At 47.8% G+C, this 12,621-nt stretch overlaps 1 protein-coding gene across 1 annotated transcript in view; it reads right to left on the minus strand.

Annotated features, from left to right (window-relative positions):
• GNG7 (G protein subunit gamma 7) overlaps positions 1-12,621 on the minus strand; it is a 49,451-nt gene that overhangs the window by 26,872 nt on the left and 9,958 nt on the right. Inside the window, exon 2 of the mRNA XM_054650428.2 lies at positions 6,139-6,205. The gene's annotated coding sequence lies outside the window, so the exon portion shown is untranslated. The remainder of the gene's footprint in view (positions 1-6,138; positions 6,206-12,621) is intronic.

A 12,621-nucleotide genomic window follows, 5' to 3' on the forward strand; every position in this document is an offset into this window, starting at 1 on the left:
GCAGGAATTGTGTGTGCAGGAATTGTGTGTACAGCAGGAATTGTGTGTACAGCAGGAATTGTGTACAGCAGGAATTGTGTACAGCAGGAATTCTGTACAGCAGGAATTGTGTGTGCAGGAATTGTGTGTGCAGGAATTGTGTGTGCAGGAATTGTGTGTGCAGGAATTGTGTACAGCAGGAATTGTGTGTGCAGGAATTGTGTACAGCAGGAATTGTGTACAGCAGGAATTGTGTGTGCAGGAATTGTGTACAGCAGGAATTGTGTGTGCAGGAATTGTGTGCAGCAGGAATTGTGTGTGCAGGAATTGTGTGCTGCAGGAATTTTGTGCCCCTGGAATTCTGTGTCCCTGGAATTCTGTGTCCCTGGAACTCTGTGCTGCAGGAATTTTGTGCTGCAGGAATTCTGTGTCCCTGGAATTCTGTAATGCAAGAATTCTGTGCTGCAGGAATTTTGTACAGCAGGAATTCTCTGTCCCTGGAATTCTCTGTCCCTGGAATTCTGTGCTGCAGGAATTCTGTGTCCCTGGAATGCTGTATGGCAGGAATTTTGTACTACAGGAATTCTTTGCTGCAGGAATTCTGTGTCCCTGAAATTCTGTGCTGCAGGAATTCCATGGCCCTGGAATTCCATGGCCCTGGAATTCTGTGTCCCTGGAATTCTTTGCTGCAGGAGTTCTGGGCTGCAGGAGTTCTGTGCCCCTGGAATTCTGTGTCCCTGAAATTCTGTAATGCAAGAATTCTGTGCTGCAAGGAATTCTCTGCTACTGGAATTCTGTGCCCCTGGAATTCTGTGCCCCTGGAATGCTGTATTGCAGGAATTTTGTACTACAGGAATTCTGTGTCCCTGGAACTCTGTGTCCCTGGAATTCTGTGCTGCAGGAACTCTCTGTCCCTGGAATTCTCCAGCCCCCTCAGGAATTCTCCAGCCCCTTCCCAGCCCTGGCTCCATTCCCTGGCTGTCTCTCTGGCTGCTCAGCTCACTCCCAGCATTAAATCCCCTCAGCACCACAAGTTCAATTCTGCCCCTTTTGTGCACCATAAATATCCCCAGATCCAGGTCCACAGCCAGACTTGTCACATCCCTAAAAATATCCCCCTATAAATAGCAAATTATCCAACAATGGCACCAGGGCAACCACCCCAAAACACCCAGGGCAGAGCTTCAAACGTGAACTTTTCCCTGGGAGCTCCTCCAAGGGATGAGCAGATCCTTCTTTCCCTGTGCCCTTTTCCAGTTGGGTTTTTTTGGGGTTTTTTTTGGGTTTTTTTGGGTTTTTTTTGGGAACAGCTGCTGCAGCCAGCACTCATTGACTGTTGGAAGTTCACTGGGAAGTCTGTGCTGGCAACTGGCTCTGGAATATTTTTTGAAGTTTTAAAAAGGGAAGAATTGGAGGAGAGGGAAGCAAAAAGGGCCTGCAGGATTCACTCACACCCCCAGGGATCTGAGCTCACAGCACCTGAGTGACCACACCTGGCATTTTAAAATCTTTCCAAAAGCAAATCCCGCCCCTGGGAGGCTCAGGAATTTTGGGATTTCACACAGCTGTGCACAGGTGGATCTGTGTGTGTGGGGTGGAAAAGGTGAAATTCCAGACTAGGGGAAATAAATCAGATTATTGCAGAAGTGGAGTTCAAATGTGGATCCAAGGAAAAGGAGCTGCACACATTTCCCCACCTGGGATATTCCAAAGGATTTTTTTTCCAACCCCCTCAGGCATTCCTGCTCGGGAATTGCTTTTCCTCTGAGCAAAATAGGGGGAAAAAAAAGATTTAAAATAAACCCTGCAGCATTCCAGCAGCAGGAGCTCATTCCTCAGGAAATGTTTGGGGATTCTGCTGGGCACAATCTCCTCAAAGCCCTCCAGAGTTTCAGGCATCCTCAGGACAAGGGGCCATGGAAACAACAGGGCTCATTTCAGAGCTATTTTTAAAAGAGTTCTTTGCTTCTGGGATGCCAATTTCCAGGAGTTGTTTGGAAAATGAGATTTGTAAAATGTCCCCATGCTAATGGAACAAACTGTGCTGGAGCAGCAGCTCCTCCTGCTCAGGGTACTCCAGGGATGGTTTTGACTTTCCAGCTTCCTTTCATCTAAAAAGAAATAAAAAACCCCACCTTTTCTTCATTTTAGAGGGCAAAACAGCAACAAAAAAATGAAATTTGTATTTAAATCCTCCAGTTTTAGCAAATGCCTGCAGCAATTCCAACCAGATCAAACCAGGGACAATCCCCTTCCCTGCTCCTGAGGTTTAATGGAATTATTGAATTATTTCAGCCCAAAGCCTCGGCCAGGATCCAAATGGGATCTCTTCTATCATTGACAACATCCCAAAACCAGCAGGAATTTTAAAATCCACACCAAGGACATCCCAAAAATGTGAGGAATTTTAAAATCTACACCAACATCTCAAAAATGGGAGGAATTTTGAAATGAACACCAAGAACATCCCAAAAATGGCAGGAATTTTAAAATACACCCCAAGAACATCTCAAAAATGGGAGGAATTTTGAAATGCACACAAGAACATCTCAAAAACGGCAGGAATTTTAAAATCCACACCAACATCTGAAAAATGGGAGGAATTTTGAAATGCATACAAGAACATCTGAAAAATGGGAGGAATTTTGAAATGAACACCAAGAACATCTCAAAACCAGCAGGAATTTTAAAATCCACACCAAGAACATCCCAAAAAGGGCAGGAATTTTAAAATCCACACCAACATCTCAAAACCAGGAGGAATTTTAAAATCCACACCAAGGACATCCCAAAAATGGGAGGAATTTTGAAATGCACTCCAAGAACATCTGAAAAAGGGCAGGAATTTTAAAATCCACACCAACATCTCAAAAATGGGAGGAATTTTGAAATGCACACAAGAACATCTGAAAAAGGGCAGGAATTTTAAAATCTACACCAAGAACATCTCAAAAAGGGCAGGAATTTTAAAATCCACACCAAGAACATCTCAAAAATGTGAGGAATTTTAAAATCCACACCAAGAACATCCCAAAAATGGGAGGAATTTTAAAATCCACACCAACATCTCAAAAACGGGAGGAATTTTGAAATGCACCCCAAGAACATCTCAAAAAGGGCAGGAATTTTAAAATCCACACCAACATCTCAAAACCAGCAGGAATTTTAAAATACACCCCAAGAACATCTCAAAAATGGGAGGAATTTTGAAATGCACACAAGAACATCCCAAAAACAGCAGGAATTTTAAAATGCACACCAAGAACATCCCAAAAATGGGAGGAATTTTGAAATGCACACCAAGGACATCCCAAAAATGGGAGGAATTTTGAAATGAACACCAAGAACATCCCAAAACCAGCAGGAATTTTGAAATGCACACAAGAACATCCCAAAAATGGGAGGAATTTTGAAATGCACCCCAAGAACTGCGTGGAAGGGGAAGAGGAGGTGAAAGAGGATCTGGCTGAGGGAATTCCTGACACTGTAAATACCAGAGGGATGCTGAGGTTTGGGATTCCTGGAGGGCTGCTGGAAAAGCCAGCAGGAATTTGCTCTGCAGAGCAGCTGAAGGCTGCAGAGTTATTCCTCCAACAATTTGGGGATTTCTCCAGTAAAATATTAAGTATCAGGTTGGTTAAAATCCCTAAAAACACCCCACAAAAAGAATCCTGATGGACCAAACACTCCCCAGGGTGGAGATATTCCCATTTTTCCTTCCAGCTGGGAAAAGTTCAGCACAGAAAACAGGGAAATATCCACAGGAAGGATTTGGAGGCAAGGTTTGGGTTTAAATGTGGCTGTTTCACCTCAGAGCAACTTCTGAGGTTGTTTCAATGTGGTTTGTGTTACACAAGTGGCCTCAATCTTCCAGGATCAGCAATTTTATACAGGCAATTAGTGAAAAAATTAAATGTCTTAATGACCCCTGGGAAATGGGATCCATCAGTGACTCCTGAGCCAGGGCAGCTCCATTTCTGCAGGATATAAATTCCCAAAAAAGGGGGATTTGTGTCACTTCAGGAATGGGGGGAGAACTCAGAGCATGAAAAGCTGCTCCTAAAAATCAGAAAAGTGTGGGAGAGTCTTAATGGCACCACAAAGAGATTAAAAAGGGGGGGAAATCAGGAGCATGGGATCATTCTCCTCCCAAGGTTTAACAACCATTTCCATGAGGAAATTCCTGCTGCTGTCCCACCCTGGGGCTGCTCCCTCCTGTCCTGGTGTCCCCTGGGACCCTCCTGGTGTCCCCTCCTCTTGGGGACTTGTGGACATTGGGAATGTCCTGATCCTGCTTTGCTCCAGGCTGAGCCCCTCCCCATTTCCCTCAGGAATTCTCCATCCCTTTCCCATTTCCCTCAGGGATTCTCCAGCCCCTTCCCATCTCCCTCAGGAATTCTCCAGCCCTTTCCCATTTCCCTCAGGGATTCTCCAGCCCCTTCCCATTTCCCTCAGGGATTCTCCAGCCCTTTCCCATTTCCCTCAGGGATTCTCCAGCCCCTTCCAGGCATTTCCCTCAGGAATTCTCCATCCCTTTCCTATTTCCCTCAGGGATTCTCCAGCCCCTTCCCATCTTCCTCAGGGATTCTCCAGCCCCTTCCCAGCTCCCTCAGGAATTCTCCAGCCCCTTCCAGGCTCCCTCAGGGATTCTCCAGCCTCTTCCCATTTCCCTCAGGAATTCTCCAGCCCCTTCCCAGCTCTCTCAGGAATTCTCCAGCCCCTTCCCAGCTCTCTCAGGAATTCTCCAGCCCCTTCCCATTTTCCTCAGGAATTCTCCAGCCCTTTCCCAGCCCTGGCTCCAACCCCTGGGTGTCTCTCTGGATGCCCAGCATTAAATCCCCTCAGCACCACAGGTTCAATTCTGCCCCTTTTGTGCACCATAAATATCCCCAAATCCAGGTCCACAGCCAGACTTGTCACATCCCTAAAAATATCCCCCTATAAATAGCAAATTATCCAACAATGGCACCAGGGCAACCACCCCAAAACACCCAGAGCAGAGCTTCAAATCCTCCTCAGGTCCCTCCTCAGCACCCAGGGCTGGAGAAATGAAAATTCCCCCTTCCACATTTCCATAAAAATTGTGAACAAAGATTTGCTCTGGGCTGGAGCACGAATATTTCCCGTAAGAAATTACAACAAGAAAAACCTCCCTGAGTTTTCCTCTTTTTTTTTCTCTCTGTTTTGCTCCTGGTTTGGATGAAATCTCTGACTCCCAGTGAGGCTCTCAGGGACCCCACATCTGTCCCCTCCTGAAGGACACCCCAAGTGCACAAATCAGGGCAAAATGGACAAGGAAGGGACATTTTTGGGTTTGTTTTTTAGGAAAGTGAGGCAAGAGAAAGCTCTGCCAGGGATGGAGGGAAAGGAGCAGCGGTCACATGAGGATGTCCAGCCCCCAAAGCAGCTGCTAATGAGTGTCTCAGTTAATTACTCGGCTCCCTGGGATGAGGAGCTCGGGGCTGGCAGCTCCTCCACGGCTCCACTGCCAGGGACACAGTGCCCTCTCTTGGAGACTCCAAACCCAGCCTAAAGCCGGGGCTGAGGACAAAAACCCGCTGGAATCTCCTAAAAAATGATTTCTGCTCAAGAACCAACTGTGGCCTGGCTGGGCACTGCTTGGAGGAACGGGGGAACCCCTCTGGAGCTGCTCCTGAGGCAGGTCAGTGACTCACGACCCTGATGAACCTCTGGATCTTCCTATCAAAACTCTGAGATCTTTTTTAAAATTTAGAATTTTAATTTTAAAATTTTAAATTCTAAACTTTAGAATATTGAACCACCTAAAGAGTGGCGGTGTTGTGGTGTCACAGAGGGGTCTGGGATGGAAGGGAGCTGCAGGATCAGCCAGTTCCAGGAAAAAGAATGGAATTGTTTCATGAAGAATCATTGCAGCCAGAGGCAGCAGCTCCACACCAGATTTCTGTGTGTCCCCAGGGCCTGGCCACCACCTCTCAGAGGAGGGACAGCCCCCAGTGCCCACCTGGCACAGGTGACCATGGACAGTGTGGCTGGAAGGGGCTTGGAGCACCCTGGGATGGTGGAAAGGAAGGGACTGGATGGGCTTTAGGATCCTTCCCACCCGAATTCCAGGTGGGAAATGCCCTGATCTGGGGCTCAGGAGGTGTTTGGGTGTCTGTGGGTGCTGCTGGCACCTACCTGGGCAGGTGTCCCCAGCTCCTCTGGCACACAGGGCGCTCGCTGCAGGGGGGAAAGGACAAATCTCCTAAAATAAAAGAAAATAAAATAAAAGAGAGAATCTTCAGCAATTGAAAGGATCCTGCAGGGAATTCCAGCTCCTCTCAATACCAGGTTTGAGCCCACCAGCTGAAGCACCTCACACCTTTTCCCCCATCTCCATCATCCCATTTTTTCCCTGTGTTTTCCCTGTTTTTTCCCTGCTGGAACCCAGCCCATTCCTGAACTATTTATTTAAAGCACCTCACACCTTTTCCCCCATTTCCAGCAGCCCATTTTTTCCCTGTGTTTTCCCTGTTTTCTGCCTGCTGGAATCCAGCCCACTCCAAATGGATTTAAATGTGTGTCCTTTGGGGTGGTTTATTTACATTTCAATATGTTCAGGACCTGCCTTGGAGATTTTTTTGGAGGGGGGATGAAATCCTAAAAGTCCTCACAGGAGAGGATGATGCAGGTGGCACTTGAGGCTTTCTCCATGCTCATCCATGGAATAAAAAACCCCAATTTCTACCAACTTAGACCTGGCTTTGAACACATTGATTCCAACAGAGAAATTTTTGGTGGGGGGGAAACCTGGCAGCTCCCAGGCTGTGCAATTCCATATCTGAGTCTGAAGATGGCTCCATCGGAACGAGGGATGCCATCCATCCATCCCTCTGTCCATCCATCCATGGATCCATCCATCCATCCATCCATCCATCCATCCATCCATGGATCCATCCATCCATCCATCCATCCATCATCCATCCATGAATCCATCCATCCATCCATCCATCCATCCATCCATCCATCCATCCATCATCCATCCATCCATCATCCATCCATCCATCATCCATCCATCATCCATCCATGAATCCATCCATCCATCCATCCATCCATCCCTCTGTCCATCCATCATCCATCCATGCATCCATCCATCCATCATCCATCCATCATCCATCCATCCATCCATCCATCATCCATCCATGAATCCATCCATCCATCCATCCATCCATCCATCCCTCTGTCCATCCATCCATCCATCCATCCATCCATCCATCCATCCATCCCTCTGTCCATCCATCCATCATCCATCCATGGATCCATCCATGGATCCATCCATCCATCCATCCATGGATCCATCCATCCCTCCATCCATCCATGGATCTATCCATCCATAATCCATCCATCATCCATCCATGAATCCATCCATCCATCCCTCCATCCATCCATCCATCCATCCATCCATCCATCCATCCATCCATCCATCATCCATCCATCCATCCATCATCCATCCATGGATCTATCCATCCATAATCCATCCATCCATCCATCATCAATCTGTCCATCCCTCCATCCGTCCATGCATCCATCATCCATCATCCATCCATCCACCCATCCATCCATCCATCCATGGATCCATCCATCCATGGATCCATCTCCCACCCATCCCTCCGTCCATCCATCTGTCCATCCATCCATCCATGGATCCATTCATCCCCCAACCATCATCAATCTGTCCATCCCCGTGTCCATCCCTCCATCCATCACCCATCCATGGATCCATCCATCCATCCACATCCATCCCTGTGTCCGTCCTTCCTTCCATCCATCCATCCATCCATCCATCCATCCATCCATCCATCCATCCATCCATCCATCCATCCCTGTGTCCATCCTTCCCTCTATCCATCCATCCATCCATCCCTGTGTCCGTCCATCCATGGATCCATCCATCCATCCCTGTGTCCGTCCATCCATCCATCCATCCATCCATGGATCCATGCATCAATCCCTCCATCAGTCATCCATCCATCATCCCTTCATCCATCTCTCCATCATCCATCCCTCCATCCATCCTTCCCTTCCTCCATCAGTCCATTCCTCCATCATCCCTCCATCCCTCCATCCATCCCCATGTCCGTCCATCCATCCATCCCCATGTCCGTCCGTCCATCATCCATCCCATCCCTCCCCACAACTCCCATTCCCTCCCGCAGCCACAGGGGATTTGTCCCCTGTGAAGGAAGCCGCTCCATCCATGACACTCCTGAGGCTGGCACAGGGGAGTTTCAACAAAAGAAAACCAGGGAAAAATAACCTGAGCGCCTCATGGAAGTGAGAGACAAGGAGAGTGACAAAGACTTAAGGAAAGAAAGGGAAGAGGAAGGCAGAGCTGCAGCATTTCATCTTCTGTTCCTCCCCACAACGAGCCAATTAAAAAGCCCACACACTAAATTAATTCCAGTTCCAGGGGAGCTGGAAATACAGAGCCACTATTTAGGTTAGGGAAAATTGCTGCATTCTGTTCCTTTGTCAGGTGGCAGAGAATGACATCTGCAAAGGGAAAAAAAAAAAAAAAAAAAAACCCAGAATTTGAGCCCCCAGCACAGCAGAAGCAAAGGAAAAGGAGGGAATTGAGGGAAGGGTTTGAGGATCTGAGGAGCCTCATCCCCATGGGCAGGGCACAGAGCTGTGCAGAGATCCCCATGTTCTCCCCACATCCCGGCTGCCTCCCAACTCTCACACCTCACCAGTTCCTGGTTTTGTTTGGAACAAGTGCCCAGGATGTGGTCACAGGGCTCTGCTTCCCTAAAACCCTTCCCAATGTTTAATTTATCCCTCTGATAAAACCCAGCCCTGCCAACATCACTGGCTCCAGGGTAAATATCCCAGCCAGGTTTGTGGGGACTCTGGGATTTCATTCCTCAGCAGAGAATCAATCCCTCTGTTTTGAGCAGAGAAACCCCCAGTTCATGCTGGAATTGTAAGGGAATAAAACCCCACAGGGAGCAGAGAATACAAATTATGATCCCAGCTTTTCTCCAAGGATGACAAAAGCCAAGCAGGGGAGCAGGGCTGGAGCTGCAGGAGGCCTCAGGGCAGCGCCAGGCTCAGCTCTCCAGAGGGAACTGCTCCTGTGTAATCATTAACAGCCAAAGGCAGCCCAGATAACAGCCAGGGAGCAGCACCTGCAGCAGGGATGCACTGGGAGCCAGGGATGGCCCAGGCTCCAGGAAGCTCAGGATGTTTGTCTGCTCCTGTTGTGGCTCTGCCCTGGGGACAGCGGGGAACAGCAGCAATGACAATTGGGGAAACCCATCCATTTGTTTGGGAACTGGGGAAACCCATAAATTTGTTTGGGAACTGGGAGAACCCATCCATTTGTCTGGGAATTGGGAAAACCCAATAATTTGTTTAGGAACTGGGAAAACCCATAAATTTGTTTAGGAATTGGGAAACCCATCCATTTGTTTGGGAATTGGGAAAACTCATCCATTTGTCTGGGAATTGGGAAAACTCATTAATGTGTTTGGAAACTAGGAAAACCCATAAATTTGTTTAGGAATTGGGAAAACCCATCCATTTGTTTGGGAATTGGGAAAGCTCATCAATTTGTCTAGGAACTGGGAAAGCTCATTAATTTGTTTGGAAACTAGGAAAACCCATAAATTTGTTTAGGAATTGGGAAAACTCATCAATTTGTTTGGGAATTGGGAAAAACCACCCATTTGTTTGGGAACTGGGGAAACCCATCCATTTGTCTGGGAACTGGGGAAACCCATCCATTTGTTTAGGAATTGGAAAACCCATTAATTTGTTTAAGAATTGGGAGAACTCATCAATTTGTCTGGGAATTGGGAAAACCCATCCATTTGTTTAGGAACTGGGAAAACTCATAAATTTGTTTAGGAACTGGGAAAAACCACCCATTTGTTTAGGAATTGGGAAAACCCATCCATTTGTTTGGGAATTGGGGAAACTGGTGCCAGGCCCTGGACCCAGGTGGCAGCAGGAGCTCCGTGCCAGGGATGCCCCTGCAGAGCCCTGTGGTGCCACCAGGACCTGCTGGGGACAAGGACAAATCCCCCAGGACATGGCACAGGGAGGGGCAGAGCTGGCCCCACACACACACAGAAATAATTCAGGAAAATGAGTTGGGATTACAGGAAACCCAGTGGGAGTTCAGGGGACTTTAAGGGAGCCTTTTCCTGCCTGCTCTGAGCTCCCAAACCTCGGGATTTACACCAAAACCCCTCAGGGCTGCTCTGACAGGATCACGGACGTGGGACTGGGAGAAAAATCCTATTTAGGATCCTCAGATCCTAAACAGGATTTAGGAAGAGCCTCAGGATGGTTTGGGTGGGAAGGGACCTCAAAACCCAGCCCATTCCAAGGGCAGGGACACCTCCCACTACCCCAGGTTGCTCCAGCCTGGCCTTGGACAATCCCAAGGATCCAAAGCTGCTCTGGGAATCCCATCCTGTTCCCTCAGCACCTTCACAGGGAGGAATTCCTTCCCAAAACCCCTCCTGGAGCTGGCAAAGCTGGAAAATCCGTGTCCCTGAGGATGGACCAGCTCAGGAGGTTGGAGGGAAGCTCCTCCCAGCCCTGGAGCACCGAGTGTGGGTCCCATCCCTCAGAGCAGGAAATACCCCAGGATCCTGGCAGGAATGGGCTCCCAGCTCTCCTTGGGTCATCCTCACTCCCAGCTCCACCAACAAAGCTTCAAAGAGCAAAAAATCCTTTGAATTCCACAAAATCCTGCTCCAAACTGAGATCCCTGTCAGCCAGGAAGGCAAACTGGGAGTATTTATAGCCCTGGATTAGAGCAGGATCTGCTGGGAATCCAGGGAATGGAGCAAATTCCCATTCCTGGAGAGGTGACAGAGGTGACAGATTCATGAGCTCTCACTTCCCAATCCAGTTTTTGGTTTGGTTTTTTTTTCCCAGCACATTTATACAGAGTTTCTGCAGCTTTATCCAGCTCTTCTCCTGGAATTCTTTGTCATTCCCACTCCCTTGGGGCTGGTGGGAAGGCACACAGGCATTAGGGACAGGTATTTATTAAATCCTGGAATTGCTCCTCCACTTCCTACTCCACAACAACATTTAAACCAGGATCATGGTGTTATCCTGGAAGGAATGCATGAGGAGCACTGCCAGCCCTCAGCATCCCTGATTTCATTTCAACAAAACCTGGCAAAAATGGCTTTTTTTCCTTGGATAATCCCACTGAACTTTGAGATTTGGAAAAATGCAGAAATACCAAATTTTACAAGTCCTGGAATTTACAACCACCCCAAGAGCACGGAGGAGAAAAAAAAAAAAAATATTCCTGCTTGGATAAAACCTAGGAGAACATTCAGGAAAATATAGATGTGGACAAAAGCTTTTCCAATCTGTGTTCTGGAATGAAATGGAAGGTGGCCAGGCCTACCCCTCTTCCCACCCAGCCATTCTGCTTTATTTTCATCAGCAGCCCCAAAGCCCATCCATGGGCAGCAGCACTTGGATCAGCTCGACACAATCAGTCCCAGCAGGAATCCAAACCCACAATTACAGCAGCCTGCACATGGCAAACACCAGGGAGGGAGGGTTTGTTTATGCAGGGGACAGGAGTTTCGAGGATGAGATGAATAAATCAGGGGAAAAACGGTGAATCAAATGGATGGGGGGAGTTTGGGGAGGAACAGCAGCTGCAGCAGAGGCTCTGTGGATCCTGAAATTGCAGGGAAAATGGAGGATTTGGACCTGGAATGCCTGGGGAGTGCTGGAATTCGGGGGAGCGGCGCAGCCCCCCTGCCTTGGCTGTGAATCCATTTCCTACCCAGCTTTGTTCAGCCTCCCATAAAAACTTCCTGCCCCTGCACCGACCTTCCCTGAGAGCCTGGAGCCATCCCCACCCTCCCTCTGAGAATCCCTCTGGAATCCCAGCCACTTTTGCCCAAAATTTACCTCCAAAGCACCAAATTTTAGCCAAACCACCTCTCCCCAAAAGCAGCTTGGGACTCTCCCAAGTTTTCCAAAGCGCTGGAAAACGTGGATCTGATTGATTTTTTTTTTTTTTTTTTTTTCTCCCTCACCAGGGATGCACACAATGCATCTCCTCTGGTGGTTGACAACCCCTCTTCTATTTCAGGAATGCTCATCTGCAGGTGGAATTGGATTTCTGTTCCCATGACTGACAACACAACTCCATCCTGGCCTATGGCAGCTGCTGCTATTTTCAGCAGCTCTGCCTCTCTCCAGTATTATTCCAAAGGTGAGAACTATTTCCAGAGAACACCAGAACAGCGTTTTTCACACCTTAACAGAAAAAAAAAAAAAAAAAAAAAAAAAAATTGGGGAAAAAGAAAAAAAAATCACAGAATTTTTTAAAAGTTTTGCCACAGGGCAAAACTCTCCGCAGCAAAGAGCATTAATGAGTGGCTGGGAGTGTTAAAATGGAATTAAAGTCCCTGTTGGAATGGGGAAAATAGTCTTAAATTGGGCTGCCACAAAGATATTCCTCACCAGCAGGCAGGGAAATGCTGATTCCCTCTGTCCTGGCAAAGCAGGAATGGGAATTGGCCCCAGGAACTGCCATAAATCAAAAACCAGCAAAATGGGATGGAACTCTGAGCTGGTTTCATGGGTATCCCCAAAAATGATGGATGTGGGGGGTGGGATTTGGGTCTGCAC

This window comes from Agelaius phoeniceus, chromosome 29, assembly GCF_051311805.1.
Source record: "Agelaius phoeniceus isolate bAgePho1 chromosome 29, bAgePho1.hap1, whole genome shotgun sequence".
Lineage (NCBI taxonomy): Eukaryota > Metazoa > Chordata > Aves > Passeriformes > Icteridae > Agelaius > Agelaius phoeniceus.